This window comes from Globicephala melas, chromosome 17 (assembly GCF_963455315.2).
Source record: "Globicephala melas chromosome 17, mGloMel1.2, whole genome shotgun sequence".
NCBI lineage: Eukaryota > Metazoa > Chordata > Mammalia > Artiodactyla > Delphinidae > Globicephala > Globicephala melas.
In genome coordinates, this window is record NC_083330.1 from 26424484 (window position 1) to 26444703 (window position 20220).

The following is a 20220-nucleotide window of genomic DNA, read 5'->3' on the forward strand; positions in this document are numbered from 1 at the left end:
TTGGGATAAATCCAAGGAGTTGTTTACCAAGTTGCACAGAAATTATGCTCTCAGTGGGCTAAATCCAAGGAGCTGGTTACTTCAAGGTGTTTTTTGAAAACCTCCTAGGAATTTCTTGTCAACCTTTGATTACAGTGTTATCTATTTAGGAATAAAATCAAATTTCCTGGACTTTTACTTAGAGAGTATGCATTTAGATGAGTATTAAGTAATGAAAACTCATAGATGTCTCTAGACAAATAAGCTAGCTTCTCTCATCAGTTGTAAAGAGACATTGTTCTGTGGTAAGGAGTTCAGCAAGAGCCATCAAGGCTAACAACTTCAGTCACAGGATAAAAAAATCCTTCCTGTGTAAATCCTTTCAAAAAAAAAAATACACCCAATGGAAACACACTGAAACTGACATTGAAGAGAAGTTTTTCAAAAGTGTTTTGAAGTTAAAAATTTATCCAATTTGGGAAAAGATTTTCAAAACTACCAAATATAAGGTTGTAGAAGATGGCATTTAATCCAGCCAAATCTGTAAACTGGAAATGGAGATCACTTATTATGTATGGAAAAAGGTAGAATATTTATTAAAGCAAACATTAGACATAAAAGGAAAAGTGAAAGGTCTAAAATATTTTAAATTCAATATGTCATCATACATTGGATATTTTCAATGAATTATGCATCAACTAAAACAAACTTCATTTAAATATCTGAAGTGATTCAATTGAAAGAATCAAGAGAGTAAAAATATACTGAAGTTCATGGCAAGGTCAAAGGATATTTAAAATGTCAGTTTTGTTTTTGAGCCACTTGTCTATGCCTTTCAGGAGTTATCAAAAGGATAGATTTTGAAGTGAGGGAAGAATTATTCATTTACACAAACTATGATTATGCTTGTTTATGTAAAAGAATGTAATAAATTAAGAATGTATCTGGTTATGCATGGCATAGTAATCACCATGTAAAATATTTTATTAAAAACAAGTTAATAGGGTTGCTGCAGAAGGAAGATGGTGGAGCTGCATGCAATTATGGCTGTCAAGAAGGTCATTGACTTTGTTGTGAAGATTCCTTGTCATGGATTATAAATTTATACATGGTCTGATTCCAGCTCTCCTCAGCAGCTGCCTCTTGTATCTCCCTCTGTTGGGCATCACACTGCCTGTAATTGCTGTGGCCTGTGCCAGAGGACTCTCATCCCTGTCTTCTGCTTGGTTATCTCCCAGAGGCTGATGGACAATGAAGCTAATGATGCATAAGATCTAGGGCCCCACACAGGCACAGGCTTCCTTCAAGGTATTGTGCATAATCTTTTATTTATATTTTTGTCATTTTTTTCCAAATAAGTATCCAAGAATTGGTGAGGAAAGTATGTGACACTATTTTTCCTACTCCCCACTTGGTGTCTCAGCTTACTAAGGCTATGTGGCTGGCAGGGGCTTGGTGCTCCAGCTGGCTGTAAGGCCTGAACCTCTGGGTGGGAGAGTAGAGTTCAGGATATTGGTCCACCAGAGACCTCCCGGCCCCTTTTAATATCAGTTGGTGAGAGCTCAGCCAGAGATTGCCATCTCAATGCAAAGACCCAGCTCTACTCAATGACCAGCAAGCTCCAGTGCTGGACACCCCATGCGAAACAATTAGCAAGACAGGAACACAAAACCACACATTAGCAGAAAGGCTGCCAAAAATCATAATAAGTTCACAGACACCTCAAAACACAAGACTTGAAGTGGTCCTGCCCACCAGAAAGACAAGATCCAGCCTCATGCACCAGAACACAGGCACCAGTCTCCTCCACAGGGAAGCCTACCTGACCCACTGAAAATACCTTACCCACTGGGGGCAGACACCAAAAGCAACATGAACTACGAACCTGCAGCCTGAGAAAAGCACAGTAAGTTAAACAAAATGTGAAGACAGAGAAATATGCAGCACATGAAAGAGCCAGGTAAAAACCCAACAGACCAAACAAATGAAGAGGAAATAGGCAGTCTAACTGAAAAATAATTCAGAATAATGATAGTAAAGATGATCCAAAATCTTGGAAGTAGAATGGAGAAAATACAAGAAACGTTTAATAAGGACCTAGAAGAACTAAAGAAAAAACAAACAATGATGAACAACATAATAAATGAAATTAAAAATTCACTAGAAAGAATCAATAGCAGAATAACTGAATCAGAAGAATGGTTAGGTGACTTGGAAGGTAAAATAATGGAAACAATTACCGAAGAGCAGAATAAAGAAAAAGAATGAAAAGAATTGAGGACAGTCTCAGAGACCTATGGGACATTAAACACACCAACATTCGAATTATAGGGGTCCCAGAAGAAGAAGAGAAAAAGAAAGGGATAGAGAAATTATTTGAAGAGATTATAGTTGAAAACTTCCCTAATATGGGACAGGAAATAGTCGATCAAGTCCAGGAAGCACAGAGTCACATAGAGGATAAATCTAATGAGAAACATGCCAAGACATATATTAAACAATTATCAAAAATTAAATAAAAAGAAAAAATATTGAAAGCAGCAAGGGAAAAGCAACAAACAGCATACAAGGGAATCCCCATAGCATTAACAGCTGATCTTTCAGCAGAAACTCTGCAAGCCAGAAGGAATTGGCAGGACATATAAAGTGATGAAAGGGAAACACTTACAACTAAGATTACTCTACCCAGCAAGGATATCATTCAGATTTGACAGAGAAATTTAAAGCTTTAGAGACAAGCAAAAGCTAAGAGAATTCAGCATCACCAAACCAGCATTACAAAAAAATGCTAAAGGAACTTCTCTAAGCAGAAAACGCAAGAGACGGAAAAGAACTACAAAAACAAACTCAAAACAATTAAGAATATGGCAGTAGGAACATATATATCAATAATTACCTTAAATTTAAGTGGATTAAATGCTCCAACCAGAAGGTATAGACTGGCTGAATGTATACAAAAACAAGACCTGTATATACTCCATCTAAAAGAGACCTACTTCAGGGGCTTCCCTGGTGGCGCAGTGGTTGAGGGTCCGCCTGCCGATGCAGGGGACACGGGTTCGTGCCCCGGTCCATGAGGATCCCACATGCCGCGGAGCGGCTGGGCCCGTGAGCCATGGCCGCTAAGCCTGCGCGTCCGGAGCCTGTGCTCCACGACGGGAGAGGCCACAACAGTGAGAGGCCCGTGTACCGTAAAAAAAAAAAAAAAAAAAAAAAAAAAAGAGACCTACTTCAGACCTACAGACTGAAAGTGAGGGGATGGAAAAAGATATTCTATCCAAATAGAAATCAAAAGAAAGCTGGAGTAGCAATTCTCATATCACACAAAATTAGACTTTAAAATAAAGGTTTTTACAAGAGACAAAGAAGGACAATATGTAATGATCAAGGGATCAATCCAAGAAAAAGATAAAACAGTTTTAAATATTTATGCACCCAACACAGGAGCACCTCAATACATAAGGCAAATGCTAACAACCATAAAACGGTAAATCGACAGTAACACAATCATAGGAGGGGACTTAAACACCCCACTTTCACCAATGGAAACATCATCCAAAATGAAAATAAATAAGGAAAAACAAGCTTTAAATGACACATTAAACAAGATGGACTTAATTGATATTTATAGGATATTCCACCCAAAAAGAACAAAATACAATTTCTTCTCAAGTGTTCATGGAACATTCTCCAGGATAGATCATGTCTTGGGTCACAAATCAAGCCTTGGTTAATTTAAGAAAATTGAAATCATATCAAGTATCTTTTCTGACAACAGCACTATGAGACTAGATATCAATTACAGGAAAAAATCTGTAAAAATTACAAACACAGAGAGGCTAAACAATATGCTACTAAATACCCAAGAAATCACTGAAGAAATCAAAGAGGAAGTCAAAAAATACCTAGAGACAAATGACAATGAAAACATGAATAACCAAAACCTATTTGATACAGCAAGAGCAGTTCTAAGAGGCAAGTTTATTGCAATACAATCCTACCTCAAGAAACAAGAAAAATATCAAATAAACAACCTAACCTTACACCTAAAGCAAACAGAAAAAGAACAACAACAACAAAGAAAGTTTGCAGAAAAAATCATGAAGATCACATGAGAAATAACTGAAAAATAAATGAAGAAAACAATAGAAAAGATAAAACTAAAAGCTGATTCTTTGAGAAAATAAACAAAATTGATAAACCTTTAGCCAGACTCATCAAGATAAAAAGGGAGAAGACTCAAATCAATAGAATTAGAAATGAGAAAGGAGAAGTAACAACTGACACTGCAGAAATACAAAGGATCATGAGAAATTAATACAAGCAACTATATGCCAATAAAATGGACACCCTGGAAGAAATGGACAAATTCTTAGAAAAACACAATCTTCCAAGATTGAACCAGGAAGAAATAGAAAATATGAACAGACCAATCACAAGCACTGAAATTGAAACTGTGACTAAAAATCTTCCAACAAACAAAAATCCAGAACCAGATGGCTTCAGAGGTGAATTCCATGAAACATTTAGGGAAGATCTAACACCTATCCTTCTCCAACTCTTCCAAAATATAGCAGAGGGAGGAACACTCCCAAACTCATTTTACGAGGCCACCATCACCCTGATACCAACACAAGACAAAGATGTAACAAAAAAAGAAAACTACAGGCAATATCACTGATGAATATAGATGCAAAAATCCTCAACAAAATACTAGCAAACAGAATCCAGCAGCAAATTAAAAGGATCATACACCATGATCATGTGGGATTTTTCCCAGGAATGCAAAGATTCTTCAATATATGCAAATCAATCAATGTGATATGCCATATTAACAAATTGAAGGATAAAAACCATATGATAATCTCAATAGATGCAGAAAAAGCTTTTGACAAACTATAACACTGATTTATGATAAAAACTGTCCAGAAAGTAGGCATAGAGGGAACTTACCTCAACATAATAAAGGTCATATATGACAAACCCACAGCCAACGTCATTCTCAATGGTGAAAAAAAGAAACCATTTCCACTAAGATCAGGAACAAAACAAGGTTGCACACTCTCACTACTATTATTCAACACAGTTATGGAAGTTTTAGCCACAACAATCAGAGAAGAAAAAGAAATAAAAGGAATCCAAATTGGAAAAGAAGAAGTAAAGCTTTGACTGTTTGCAGATACATGTACTATACATAGAGAATCCTAAAGATGCTACCAGAAAACTACTAGAGCTAATTAATGAATTTGGTAAAGTGGCAGGATACAAAATTAATGCACAGAAATCTCTTTCATTCATATACACCAATGATGAAAAATCTGAAAGAGAAATTAAGGAAACACTCCCATTTACCATTGCAACAAAAAGAATAAAATACCTAGGAATAAACCTCCTTGGGGAGACAAAAGACCTGTACGCAGAAAACTATAAGATACTGATGAAAGAAATTAAAGATGAAACAAAAAGATGGAGAGATATACCATGTTCTTGGATTTGAAAAAATCAACATTGTGAAAATGACTATACTACCCCAAGCAATCTACAGATTCAATACAATCACTGTGAAACTACCAGTGGCATTTTTCACAGAACTAGAACAAAAATTTTCACAATTTGTATGTAAACACAAAAGACCCCGAATAGCCAAAGCCATCTTGAGAAAGAAAAACAGAGGTGGAGGAATCAGCCTCAGTGACTTCAGACTATACTACAAAGCTACAGTAATCAAGAGAGTATGGTACTGGAACAGAAACAGAAATATAGTTCAATGGAACAGGATAGAAAGCCCAGAGATAAACCCATGCACATATGGTCACCTTATCTTTGATAATGGAGGCAAGAATATACAATGGAGAAAAGACAGCCTCTTCAATAATGGTGCTGGAAAAACTGGACAGATACATGTAAAAGAATGAAATTAGACCACTCCTTAATACCATACCAAAAAAAAAAAAAAAACTCAAAATGGATTGAAGACCTAAATGTAAGGCCAGACACTATAAAGCTCTTAGAGGAAAACATAGGCAGAACATTCTATGATATAAATCACAGCAAGATCTTTTTTGCCCCACCTCCTAGAGAAATGGAAATAAAAGCAAAAATAAGCAAATGGGACTGAATAAAACTTAAAAGCTTTTTCACAACAAAGGAAACCATAAACAAGATGAATAGACAACCCTCAGAATGGGAGAAAATATTTGCAAAGGAAGCAACTGACAAAGGATTAATCTCCAAAATATACAAGCAGCTCATGCAGCTTAATATAAAAAGCAAACAACCCAATACAAAAATGGGCAGAAGAACTAAATAGACATTTCTCTAAAGAAGATATATAGATTGCCAGCAAACACAGGATAGGATGCTCAACATAACTAATCATTAGAGAAATGCAAATCAAAACTACAATGAGGTATCACCTCACACTAGTCAGAATGACCACCATCAAAACTCTACAAACAATAAATGCTGGAGAGGATATGGAGGAAAGGGAACCCTCTTGCACTGTTGGTGGGAATGTAAATTGATACAGCCACTATGGAGAACATTATGGAGTTTCCTTAAAAAAAAAACAAATATAGAACTACCATATGACCCAGCAATCCTGCTACTGGACATATACCCTGAGAAAACTATAACTCAAATAGAGTCATGTACCACAGTGTTCATTGCAGCACTATTTACATTTGCCAGGACATGGAAGCAACCCAAGTCCATTGACAGATGTACGGATAAAGAAGACATGCCACATATATACAATGGGATATTACTCAGCTATAAAATAAACAAAATGGAATTATTTGTAGTGAGGTGGATGGACCTAGAATCTGTCAGAGAGAGTGAAGTAAGTCAGAAAGAGAAAAACAAATACCGTATGTTAACACATACATATGGAATCTAAAAAAAAAAAAGTGGTTCTGAGGAACCTAAGGGCATGACAGGAATAAAGACACAGACATAGAGAATGGACTTAGGGACGCGGGGAGGAGGCAGGGTAAGCTGGGAGGAAGTGAAAGAGTGGCTTGGACACATATACACTACCAAATGTAAAATAGATAACTAGTGAGAAGTAGTCGCATAGCACAGGGAGATCAGCTGGGTGCTTTGTGACCACCTAAAGAGGTGGGATAGGGAGGATGGGAGGGAGCAAGTTGCAAGAGGGAAGGGATATGGGGATATATGTGTACATATAACTGATTCACTTTGTTATGTAGCAGAAACTAACACAAAGTAAAGCAATTATACTCCAATAAAGATGTTAAAAAAATAATTAATTAATTTGAAAAAAAGAATAGAAAATGTCAGGGTAAGGTGTATAATGCAAGGGTTAGAATTCATCATCGAACCTCATATTGCCGTGGTATTTAAGTTTCTATATAAATGTATGTGTGCATTTATAATACACTTGGGAATATTGTAAAATGTGCCTCTTGTTATGGGTTATGGTAAAGAAAAAAATGTGAAACACTCTTTCAGGCCCAAGGAGCAGCCACAGAGTAGGACGAGCATGTCAGATGTCCCTGGTGCTCAGCGAATGTCTGAGTGCAAAGGTGGCCTCCACCCACCTGTGAATTCTAACCCTCTCTGTCCCTGAAGCTGTGGGACCCTGGACAAGGTCCTGCCCCTTTCCACATCCCTCTGGGCCCCATCCAGCCTGGGCGAGGCTTGGCGTCTCGGCCACCCCCTACCCCCACACCTGCCTTCTCGCCTGCTTCCCCCTGACCCTGCCAGTTCCCTCCCGGCTGAGTAGATCCTGGTGAAGCCCGACAGGACGGGTGCAGTCAGACTGTGTGAAGCGCTCCATGAACCCCTTCTGCTAGATAGCCGTGGAGGAGACCGTGCAGCTCAAGGAGAAAAAGCTGGTGAAGGAAATCATTGCCATCAGCTGCGGGCCTTCCCAGTGCCAGGAGACCATCTGCACCACTCTGGCCATGGGTGCAGGTCAAGGCATCCACGTGGAGGTGCGGGCTGCATAGGCAGATCTCCTGGGTCCCCTGCAGGTGGCCTGGGTCCTGGCCAAACTGGCAGAGAAGGGGAAGGTAGACCTGAGCAAGCAGGCCATCGATGATAATTGTAACCAGGCAGGGCAGATGACAGCTGGGTTTCTGGACTGACCACAGGGCACATTCATCTCCCAGGTGACGCTGGAAGGGGACAAGGTGAAAGGGGAGCAGGAGATCGATGGAGGCCTGGAGACCCTGCTCCTGAAGCTGCCTGGTGTGGTGACTGCTGACCTGTAGCTCAACGAGCCCCACTGTGATACGTTGCCCAACATCACGAAAGCCAAGAAGAAGATCGAGGTGATCAAGGCTGGGGACATGGGCATGGACCTGACCTCCAAGTTCTCTGTGATTAGCTTGGAAGACCCACCTCAGCACACGGCCGGTGTCAAGGTGGAGACCACAGAGGACCTGGTGGTCAAGCTGAGGGAGATTGGGTGCATTTGAGCCCTTTCCAAAAAAGAGTTAATATTTATTTAGTACTTATATATGCTTTATTTTATTTATTTCTTAAGGGTATGTGGTAAGTACTCTTACCAATTACATTAAAGAAAAATATTAGAATTTACAGGGACTTAATAAATAGCATAAATTCACTAAATATTAATTTCTATAAAAATTCAAAATAACCTTCTGAAGTAACTATAATTATTTTTTTCCATTTTGTGGATGAGGAAAAATGATACTTAGAAAATTTAAATATTTTGTTTACCTTCACACAGTGGCAGAGCTGGAAATCTATGTTCTTAACACTTTTAATATGCTGCCTCTCACAATTTAATTTTTAGAGTAGTATGTATCATATCCAAGTTTATTCTAATGGTTAAGAAATAGAGTCAGAATTCAAAAGCAACCTCTGACACAAGGGCAGTATTTTCTCTAGATATAATCTCTTTATTTTCTACCTATATTAATTCATAAGTGCTCTCATTCTGTTCCATGATTGGCTCCTAAATTTATATTTGTAGCCCAAACATTTCCTTTGAAACCGAGATACATGTATCCAACTACTTACTAAATATCAATATTTGGCAGAGAGTATCTAATAACATTCACTTTGGCAGTTTTTAACTACTGGGAATACTCGTTAAAGATTCATCTCAACTTTGGAATTATGTTGGACAAGGTGCTTAAAGTTGATAAATATCAGGTGGCTTATCTGAAAAAAAAAACTAAAAATAGCATCTATCTCATAAAATTATGAAGTGGCTTAAATAGATTACTATCTGAAAAACTAAAAGAATGTCTTTTAAGGCTTGAAGAGAAAGCAAGAAGGAGGAGGGGCCTGCTCTTGCCATGGGCTTGTTCTCCAACACTACATCTGCTGTCCACTCTGACCCAAGTCCACCTGCCACCTCTTACTGCCCTTCTCTTTGCCCAGCCTTTTTATTCTCCCACTACCAGAAATGGAACTGGGACAGTGAAGGAATTATCCATTTTTCTAAAAGAAAAGTGTGTGCTTTCTTTTCCTAAATAATAACCTTGGATTTGATCTAAGAAATATCTTTGGAGTTAGAGGAAATTGCACAACAGGAGGCTGTCAACAAATATATTATATAAAGCCCATGAAGAAAGCACTATCTCTAGGATCAGAAATTTCATTTGGCCTTCTCTTCTTCTACTGTGATAGATATAGAGGGAGACTTGCCAGATATGATAAATTTGGAAAGACTGGAGTTTCTAAATATGCTACTGAGGTGAGGTAAGTAAGTCAGTAATTCATCGATTTTCTCCTGTGTTCTCTTGATACCCAGTTCAGTTTCCCTCTGAGCAGCCTTAATCCTAGCTCTTTTTAAGAGCTGCCTCATCCCAGCACAAATAATCAGAAGAGCAGCAGGTAAAAAGTCCATCCAGCAGGAGGTCACAGTTCTGTTTTCCATCCCTCCAAACACACACCTCACTCACAACACAACCTAACTAGGGATGGGGCACTGGAGCAGCCAGGAGAAAATAAAAAAAGTGATTATAAAGGAAATAAACCAGAAGGCAGTGTGTAGGTCTCTGTTAAAGGGAATATGTGTTTAAGTGTTAAGAGTATTTATAATGGTTTGAAGTGATAGGGGAAGGAAAGCAGAAGTTTAAGGGCAAAAGGTCCTAATGCTTGTTTACCTAAAAAAGTATGCACAAGGGTAGTGAAAATAAGGGACTAAGCCTTCTAATTTCTAATAGTTTCAGTGGAAACAAAGTGACAAATTGATCATAATGCTCTTGGCATTCTAGATGCAGAAGCTTAAGGAATCTGCAACTGCTCATCCTGAGAAAGTGGAAACTGCAGAGGAAAAAAAAATAACAAAATGCCTTCACCAGATTTACTAAACCCGCTGAAAAACAAAAAACTGAGTCTCATATATAAACTAAGTCTCAGCTATCACCAGAACAGAGCATTTCCACATTTTATGACATTTCCTGCTTCAACACATTTTTTTCATCCTTTAACACTGTTATTGATACTCTGTTTTGTTGCTATTATTGATACTGTTATTGATGCTAATTAGAGATGCAGAATATGATTACTCTGATTTTCACACCTGCCCTGAGCCTGGATTATCCTGAAGGAGCTCAGAATCTATGGGATTCATACACTATGGAAGGAAACATACAGATATTATTGAGATGTTGTGATGTGTAGCTGGGTCCCAAACTATTTAGGGGGGAAGATGCATAGGCATGGAGTGTGGAGAGGTCCCAAACAAGGTGTCATTCACATTCATCTCATCCAATTTCTGTCCTCTTCCTCTCCCTCCTGATCACATCCCTTCTTATAATACCACTTTATTTACTGTATTTACTTTTCCTCTTTCATTTTTTTCAAGTAAAATCTCATTCTACTTTATGGTTGTCTTGCTCTGAAACATGATAGGAACATAAAAATGTGGAAAGGCTTAAACAGCAGTTCTGGGACTTGGAAATTACAATGTTATTAATGATGATAGTAATGATAATAATTAATATCTACTGAAAACTCACTATGTATCAGATACTGGGCTAATTAGTTTAGGCACATTACCATATTTAATGTTAAAACAAATATATCAAGTAAGAACTATTATTGTTCCCCTTATACAAACAGGAACATTGACTTTTAGAGATGATCATATGGGGCTAACAAGTGGTGAAACTAGCATTCAAACCCAGGCAGTTGAACTTTCACATTTTAAATCACTTTGCTATTGTGATCAACTAAATGTAAATCCTTTACATTATAGCATTAATATTGGACCACCAAAATTTGGCAGACAGCAGATGAATGGTAAAGTATAGTAATCATGTGTTGTTATTTTCTGTATTTTATGATGCCTTAATATCTTAGGGCCTACACATCCAGGGAGGGGCTTAACTCCCAGACTTAGTGAATTTGTAGAGATAGCAGACAATTTGCCTGTAAGTCTCTGATATGCAAAACCAACTAATCCTGAGTCCATACTCCCACCTGCCTCCTTTTATCAGGCTCAGGCAGTGGGGAAAGCTGCATCCCTGCCCATAATCAACCAAAGCCAGGTACTGGACATCTAGTGATAATCCCAGTAGCCAAGAGTCTGTTGGCATTACTTAAACTATCCAACTGTAAGCCTGCTCACCCTCATCTATTCCTTCTGGCAAAAACTACAAAGAAGACTCTTGTCCATGCTTTCCCTTCACTCCTTTTGCCTCCTGACCAACACTGGTGCTTCCCCATGTGTCACTGTGTGGGGTGACACACCCCATCCTGCTGGGAATTGTGAGTAAAAATTATCTTTTCAATGACAATTGTTCCCTGATCTGTCAGCCTATTATACCTGAATAAAAACAAAATTGCAACAAAATGCAAGAAACATTTAACAAGGATATAGAAGAACCAAAGATGAAACAAACAACAATGAACAACACAATAAGTGAAATGAAAAATACTCTAGATGGGATCAATAGCAGAATAACTGAGGCAGAAGAACGGATAAGTGACCTGGAAGACAAAATAGTGGGTATAACTACAGCAGAGCAGAATAAAGAAAAAAGAATGAAAAGAACTGAGGACAGTCTCAGAGACCTCTGGGACAACATTAAATGCACCAACATTCGAATTGTAGGGTTTCCAGAAGAAGAAGAGAAAAAGAAAGGGACTGAGAAAATATTTGAAGAGATTATGGTTGAAAACACCCCTACTATGGGAAAGGAAATAGTTAATCAAGTCCAGGAAGCACAGAGAGTCCCATACAGGATAAATCCAAGGAGAAATATACCAAGACACATATTAATCAAACTGTCAAAAATTAAATACAAAGAAAGCATATTAAAAGCAGCAAGGGAAAAACAACAAATAACACACAAGGGAATCCCCATAAGGTTAACAGCTGATCTTTCAGCAGAAACTCTGCAAGCCAGAAGGGAGTGGCAGGGCATATTTAAAGTGATGAAGGAGAAAAACCTGCAACCAAGATTACTCTACCCAGCAAGGACCTCATTCAGATTTGATGGAGAAATTAAAACCTTTACAGGCAAGCAAAAGCTGAGAGAGTTCAGCACCATCAAACCAGCTTTACAACAAATGCTAAAGGAACTTCTTTAGGCAAGAAACACAAGAGAAGGAAAAGACCTACAGTAACAAACCCAAAACAATTTAGAAAATGGGAATAGGAACATACATATCAATAATTACCTTAAATGTAAATGCACTAAATGTTCCCACCAAAAGACACAGATTGGTTGAATGGATAGAAAAACAAGACCCATATATATGCTGTCTACAAGAGACCCACTTCAGACCTAGAGACACATACAGATTGAAAGTAAGGGGATGGAAAAAGATATTCCATGCAAATGGAAACCAAAAGAAAGCTGGAGTAGCAATTCTCATATCAGACAAAATACACTTTAAAACAAAGACTATTAGAAGAGACAAAGAAGGACACTACATAATGATCAAGGGATCAATCCAAGAAGAAGATATAAAAATTGTAAACATTTATACACCCAACATAGGAGCACCTCAATACATAAGGCAAATACTAAGAGCCATAAAAGGGGAAATCAACAGTAACATATTCATAGTAGGGGACTTTAACACCCCACTTTCACCAATGCACAGATCATCCAAAATAAAAATCAATAAGGAAACACAAGCTTTAAATGATACATTAAACAAGATGGACTTAATTGATATTTATAGGGCACTCCATCCAAAGAAAACAGAATACATATTTTTCTCAAGTGCTCATGGAACATTCTCCAGGATAGATCATAACTTGGGTCACAAATCAAGCCTTGGTAAATTTAAGAAAATTGAAATTATATCATGTATCTTTTCCGACCACAATGCTATGAGACTAGAAATCAATTACAGGAAAATATCTGTAAAAATTACAAACATATGGAGGCTAAACAATACACTACTTAATAACGAAGTGATCACTGAAGAAATCAAAGAGGAAATACCTAGAAACAAATGACAATGGAGACACGATGACCCAAAATCTATGGGATGCAGAAAAAGCAGTTCTAAGAGGCACGTTTATAGCAATACAAGCCCACCTTAAGAAACAGGAAACATCTCGAATAAACAACTTAACCTTGCACCTAAAGCAATTAGAGAAAGAAGAACAAAGAAAACCCCAAAGTTAGCAGAAGGAAAGAAATCATAAAAATCAGTTCAGAAATAAATGAAAAAGAAATGAAGGAAACTATAGCAAAGATCAATAAAACTAAAAGCTTGTTCTTTGAGAAGATAAAAAAAATAGATAAACCATTAGCCAGACACATCAAGAAAAAACGGGAGAAGACTCAAATAAATAGAATTGGAAATGAAAAAGGAGAAGTAACATCTGACACTGCAGAAATACAAAAGATCATGAGAGATTACTACAAGCAACTCTATGCCAATAAAATAGAAAACCTGGAAGAAATGGACAAATTCTTAGAAATGCACAACATGCCAACACTGAATCAGGAAGAAATAGAAAATATGAACAGACCAATCACAAGCAATGAAATTGAAACTGTGATTAAAAATCTTCCAACAAACAAAAGCCAAGGACCACATGGCTTCACAGGCGAATTCTATCAAACATTTAGAGAAGAGCTAACACCTATCCTTCTCAAACTCTTCCACAATACAGCAGAGGGAGGAACACTCCCAAATTCATTCTACAAGGCCACCATCACCTTGATACCAAAACCAAACAAGGTTGTCACAAAGAAAGAAAACTACAGGCCAATATCACTGACGAACATAGATGCAAAAATCCTCAACATAATACTAGCAAACAGAATCCAAGAGCACATTAAAAGGATCATACACCATGATCAAGTGGGGTTTATCCCAGGAATGCAAGGATTCTTCAATATACACAAATCAATCAATGTGATAAACCATATTAACAAATTGAAGGAGAAAAACCATATGATCATCTCAATAGTTACAGAGAAAGCTTTTGACAAAATTCAACACCCATTTATGATAAAAACCTGCAGAAAGTAGGCATAGAGGGAACTTTCCTCAACCTAATAAAGGCCATATATAACAAACACACAGCCAACATCATCCTCAGTGGTGAAAAATTGAAAGCATTTCCACTAAGATCAGGAACAAGACAAGGCTGCCCACTCTCACAAGTCTTATTCAACATAGTTTTGGAAGTTTTAGCCATAGCAATCAGAGAAGAAAGGGAATTAAAAGGAATCCAAATTGGAAAGGAAGAAGTAAAGCTGTCACTGTTTGCAGATGACATGACACTATACATAGAGAATACTAAAGATGCTATCAGGAAACTACTAGAGCTAATCAATGAATTCGGTAAAGTTGCAGGATACAAAATTAATGCACAGAAATCTCTGGCATTCCTATACACTAATGATGAAAAATCTGAAAGTGAAATCAAGAAAACACTCCCATTTACCATTGCAACAAAAAGAATAAAATATCTAGAAATAAACCTACCTAAGGAGAAAAAAGACCTGTATGCAGAAAATTACAAGACACTGATGAAAGAAATTAAAGATGATACAAATAGGTGGAGAGATATACCATGTTCTTGGATTGGAAGAATCAACATTATGAAAATGATTCTACTACCCAAAGCAATCTACAGATTCAATGCAATCCCTATCAAACTACCACTGGCATTTTTCACAGAAGTAGAACAAAATATTTCACAATTTGTATGTAAACACAAAAGACCCCGAAAAGCCAAAGCAATCTTCAGAACGTAAAATGGAGCTGGAGGAATCAGGCTCCCTGACTTCAGACTATACTACAAAGCTAGAGTAATCAAGACATTGTGGTACTGGCACAAAAACAGAAAGATAGATCAAGGGAAAAGGATAGAAAACCCAGAGATAAATCCATGCACATATGGTCACCTTATCTTTGATAAAGGAGGCAGGAATGTACAGTGGAGAAAGGACAGCTTCTTCAATAAGTGGTTCTGGGAAAAGTGGACAGGTACATGTAAAAGTATGAGATTAGACCACTCCCTAACACCATACACAAAAATAAGCTCAAAATGGATTAAAGACCTAAATGTAAGGCCAGAAACTATTAAACTCTTAGAGGAAAACATAGGCAGAACACTCTATGACATAAATCACAGCAAGATCCTTTTTTACTCTCCTCCTAGAGAAATGGAAATAAAAACAAAAATAAAAAAATGGGACCTAATGAAACTTCAAAACTTTTGCACAGCAAAGGAAACCATACACAAGACCAAAAGACAACCCTCAGAATGGGAGAAAATATTTGCAAATGAAGCAACTGACAAAGGATTAATTTCCAAAATTTACAAGCAGCTCATGCAGCTCAATATCAAAAAAACAAACAACCCAATCTGAAAATGGGCAGAAGACCTAAATAGACATTTCTCCAAAGAATATATTCAGACTGCCAACAAACACATGAAAGAATGCTCAACATCATTAATCATTAGAGAAATGCAAATCAAAACTATAATGAGATATCATCTCATACTGGTCAGAATGACTATCAACAAAAAATCTAGAAACAATAAATGCTGGAGAGGGTGTGGAGAAAAGGGAACACTCTTGCACTGCTGGTGGGAATGTGAATTGTACAGCCACTATGGAGAACAGTATGGAGGTTCCTTAAAAAACTACAAATAGAACTACCATATGACACAGCAATCCCACTACTGGGCATATGCCCTGAGAAAACCATAATTCAAGAAGAATCATGTACCAAAATATTCATTGCAGCTCTATTTACAATAGCCCGGAGATAGAAACAACCTAAGTGCCCATCATTGGATGAATGGATAAAGAAGATGTGGCTCATATATACAATGGAATATTACTCAGCCATAAAACAAAACAAAATTGAGCTATTTGTAATGAGGTGGATAGACCTACAGTCTGTCATACAGAGTGATTTAAGTCAGAAAGAGAAAGACAAATACCGTATGCTAACACATATATATGGAATTTAAGAAAAAAGAAATGTCATGAAGAACCTAGGGGTAAGACAGGAATAAAGATACAGACCTACTAGAGAACATACTTGAGGATATGGGGAGGGGGAATGGTGAGCTGTGACAAAGCGAGAGAGAGGCATGGACATATATACACTACCAAACGTAAGGAAGATAGCTAGTGAGAAGCAGCCGCATAGCACAGGGAGATCAGCTCAGTGCTTTGTGACTGCCTGGAGGGGTGCGATAGGGAGGGTGGGAGGGAGGGAGATGCAAGAGGGAAGAGTTATGGGAACATATGTATATGTATAACTGATTCACTTTGTTATAAAGCAGAAATTAACACACCATTGTAAAGCAATTATACCCCAATAAAGGTGTTTAAAAAAGAAAAAGAAAAAAAAAGAAAAAAAAAACAAACAAAATCCCAGATACCTCTCAAAACATATAGATAGATGACTTGAAGATAAAATTTAACCTTTGGATTAGTTTGCCTGTATTTATCCACACATCATCCTCCTTTCCTTGCCTTAATATACCTTTTCAATAAAAATGGTGGCTAATGGCAATATTAACATCAGTACATCTATCTAGAATTTAATATTTTATATTCTGTCACCTTTTATTCACAACAATCTTATGAATTAGGTAATATTATCATAATTATAATGACAAAGAAACAATATAATATTACATATTAAAGATATTGTAAGAAATATTGTCATTTCTTTGAGAGCTTTAAATCTGAAGCTCCTCTCTTGCCATACATTGCCAAACATGGGAAGAAAATGCTGCCTTTTTTAAAGTTAATGTGTTATTGTCTCCAGGCAATAACATAAATCAAGGTAATTTAATGGATTAAAATCGATTTATTGTTCAAGAATCTTAGAAATAAGTGGCAGTCCTTTCTTTCTTTTTTTTTTCTTTTCATATTTTGTTTCTTTAATCAGTAGTTCCTCAATCACACCATACACACCATACAGGAAATAAGTGGCAGTCATTTCTATAAGGGAATTTCTTTAACTTTACTGATTACAGCCTGAAAAATATTAGATTGTTGTCTCCAACTACTCTCGTGTTTCTCATAAATAATATTTACCATCTGCACCCAAAAGTTTACCTTTTCATCCTACTGTCATTTCATGGATATGACAAAGGAATAAAATATAATATGTTAGGAACTGAAAGGAATCCTCTAATGCTTTATCAACTACCATTGGGTCTGTAGTAGGCAGCTACAAGGATGGCTCCCATATGGTTTTGCTTCCTAGTATTCAGATCCTGGTTTAATCCCCTGGTGCTCGTAACTAATAAAGTGAAGTCATGTAATTTCTGTCATTGGGTTATATAATATAATGACTCTCCTTTTGTTAGCAAACTCACTTGCTTACTGTCATTGATGAAATAAGTCACCATGTTGGGGAGGTCCAAATGGAATGAACTGAGGGTATCCCTGCCAAAAGCCTACTAGAAACAGAGGCTCTCATTCCAGTGGTCCTTAAGGAATTGTAATTTTTGTCTACAAAAATGTGAGCTTGGCAACTCTTCTTCTTCAGCCTACCCTTCAAATGAGACCTCAGCCTTGGTTAACCATTGATTTCATCTTTGTGAGAGACCTTAAAGATGCAGACCCAACTAACACATGTCTAGATTACTAACCACAGAAACTATGAGATAAACATATGTTCATTTAAGCCAATAAATTTGTTGTAATTTGTTATTCAATGACAGGTAACACATACAGAGTCTAATTCAGGAAAGCTCTTCCTGATCTCTCCAGACTCTTTATGCCACAGTATTGGTGTAGGGGATTGAATTCCATAGGCCTGAGTTGGCAAGCATTAGCATTGCCCAAGAAAATTGCTGTAATAGAGAGACAAATCAGTAGTCAAGAGAATTCACGCCATAACTGAGAAAGACAAAGTTGTGCATGCAAAAAAGTAAACAGAGAAAGCAAAATTTAAAAACTAAGATGTAATTATAGGGGAAACATTATTGTTTTGTCAAGATATACCATTTACTTTGTACCTTGTAATTGCTGCTATAGCAGGCCCTAATCTTCAAAGGATACTGGCCACAGAAATGTCTGGGGAATTTGGATATTAGTGGCCAAGTTCTGTTTTAAGAATCATCCATATTTTGCTCCACAGAATTGTTTTTTGGTAGCTCTGGTCTCTGTCCCCAATAATTCTTTTTAACCCCATCATACATGAAGATGCACAAGTCCAAATCCCACATAAATTCTTGGAAACACAAGCCCAACTCCAGGTAACTCTTCCCCAGTAGAAGGATCTGTACCATGGCCTTTCAAAGTAAAAATGGCACCAGTCAAAGTTAAACAGTAAAGGAAGACTTTATTCAAGACTATTGCAATAGGGGAGTGACACCAGACCTAAAGTCTGACTCAACTCTACTGAAAAGAAGGCAAGAGGGCTTTTAAAGACCCCAGTGAGAGGAAGTTTTTATTTTATTTTATTGTTTTGCTTTCATATGAATTAGCAGCACTCCATTATTATTTCTATTGCTACACTTCAGTCCTTCATACTTGTCACATGAGTTAATGTAACCTCTTCTTAACTGGTCTTCTCATCATTATAAACAAAAAAATTTTTGAAGTTTACCTGGGATCAAAAGTTTGTCTGGGGATTATTCTCCACAATAATATCTCATCTTTCTATGTTAGTTTCTACTTTATAGGGTTTTATATGAGGTTTCATAAGAGGGGAAAAAGGATTATGATTCCAAAGAGAAGGGCCAAATGATGATTTTTACCTCACATAGGCCTTTGGCTTATGATTGCCTTTTGGTGGATATTTTAGAATCTTGTTATCTGAAAAGAGTTGGACACCACTATAGAAGAGTTTTAGGGAAATACAGAGGATAATATTCAGTCCTGAAACATGATGCTTTTGAAGAATATCTGGTGAAAAGAAAGTAATATTAATAATGGAACATAAACTACAGAAGGAAGGATGGAAGGATAGGTAGATAGATTGACATATATATACATACACACACATATGTATGTATATGTGTGTGTGTGTTTGTATGTGTATGTGTGCATGTTACCCCAAATTTTAAAAGTCAATAAGTATTTATTGAGCCTGGAATACCATAGGTACAAAAATAACTATATTTGTTTAATAAAGTGAATGAATAACTAAACAAAACCAGGGCCATTGACTATGAATTAATATGATAACTAAATTATATTATACACTTACATTTGGAAGCCTGTCTAAAACAATTTCAAGCATTTTTAACTAATCTCTGTTCTGTACCTGAGGAAACAAAACTCAAACATGGAAAAGAAAACACAATGACTCTTGTCATTTATTTGGGGCCTACTGTGTACCAAGCATTATGCTAACAGCTCAGACTTAGGCCAGTCAGATCTAGGTTTTAATTCCTAATTTTACACTTTCTAGATGTGCGAATGGGACAAATATTATTGCTTTGTGCTTAAATTTCCAGACTTTTTGAAGATTTAATTATTTTAGCAGTTTAGAAAATCAATGTACAATACTATGATAATTTAAAAGAAATAACCACTATCTTTAACATCCTACTTCCTACCTTAGAGGTTTATAAAATCCTATGGTTTACATTTCAAACAAATTTAAAATTTCATTAACATTTGTTATTTGAAAAGTAACTCATTAATGTTCATTACATTTTTACAAAGAATGCAATTTAAAAATAATGAAAATCAGAGAAATTTTGTTTTTAGTAAAAATAAATATTAAAACAATTACTTTATGTCCATCATCTACCTGTATAAACCATTTTCTACAGTAGTCCACCCTTATGCATGGTTATACTTTCTGTGGTTTCAGTTACTCATGGTCAGC

General features: G+C 36.7%; 1 pseudogene; it reads left to right on the top strand.

The window, feature by feature from the left end:
• The first annotated feature begins 1001 nt into the window (after positions 1-1001).
• LOC115843348 (electron transfer flavoprotein subunit beta-like) lies at positions 1002-8423 on the top strand (annotated as a pseudogene).
• The last annotated feature ends 11797 nt before the right edge of the window (positions 8424-20220 follow it).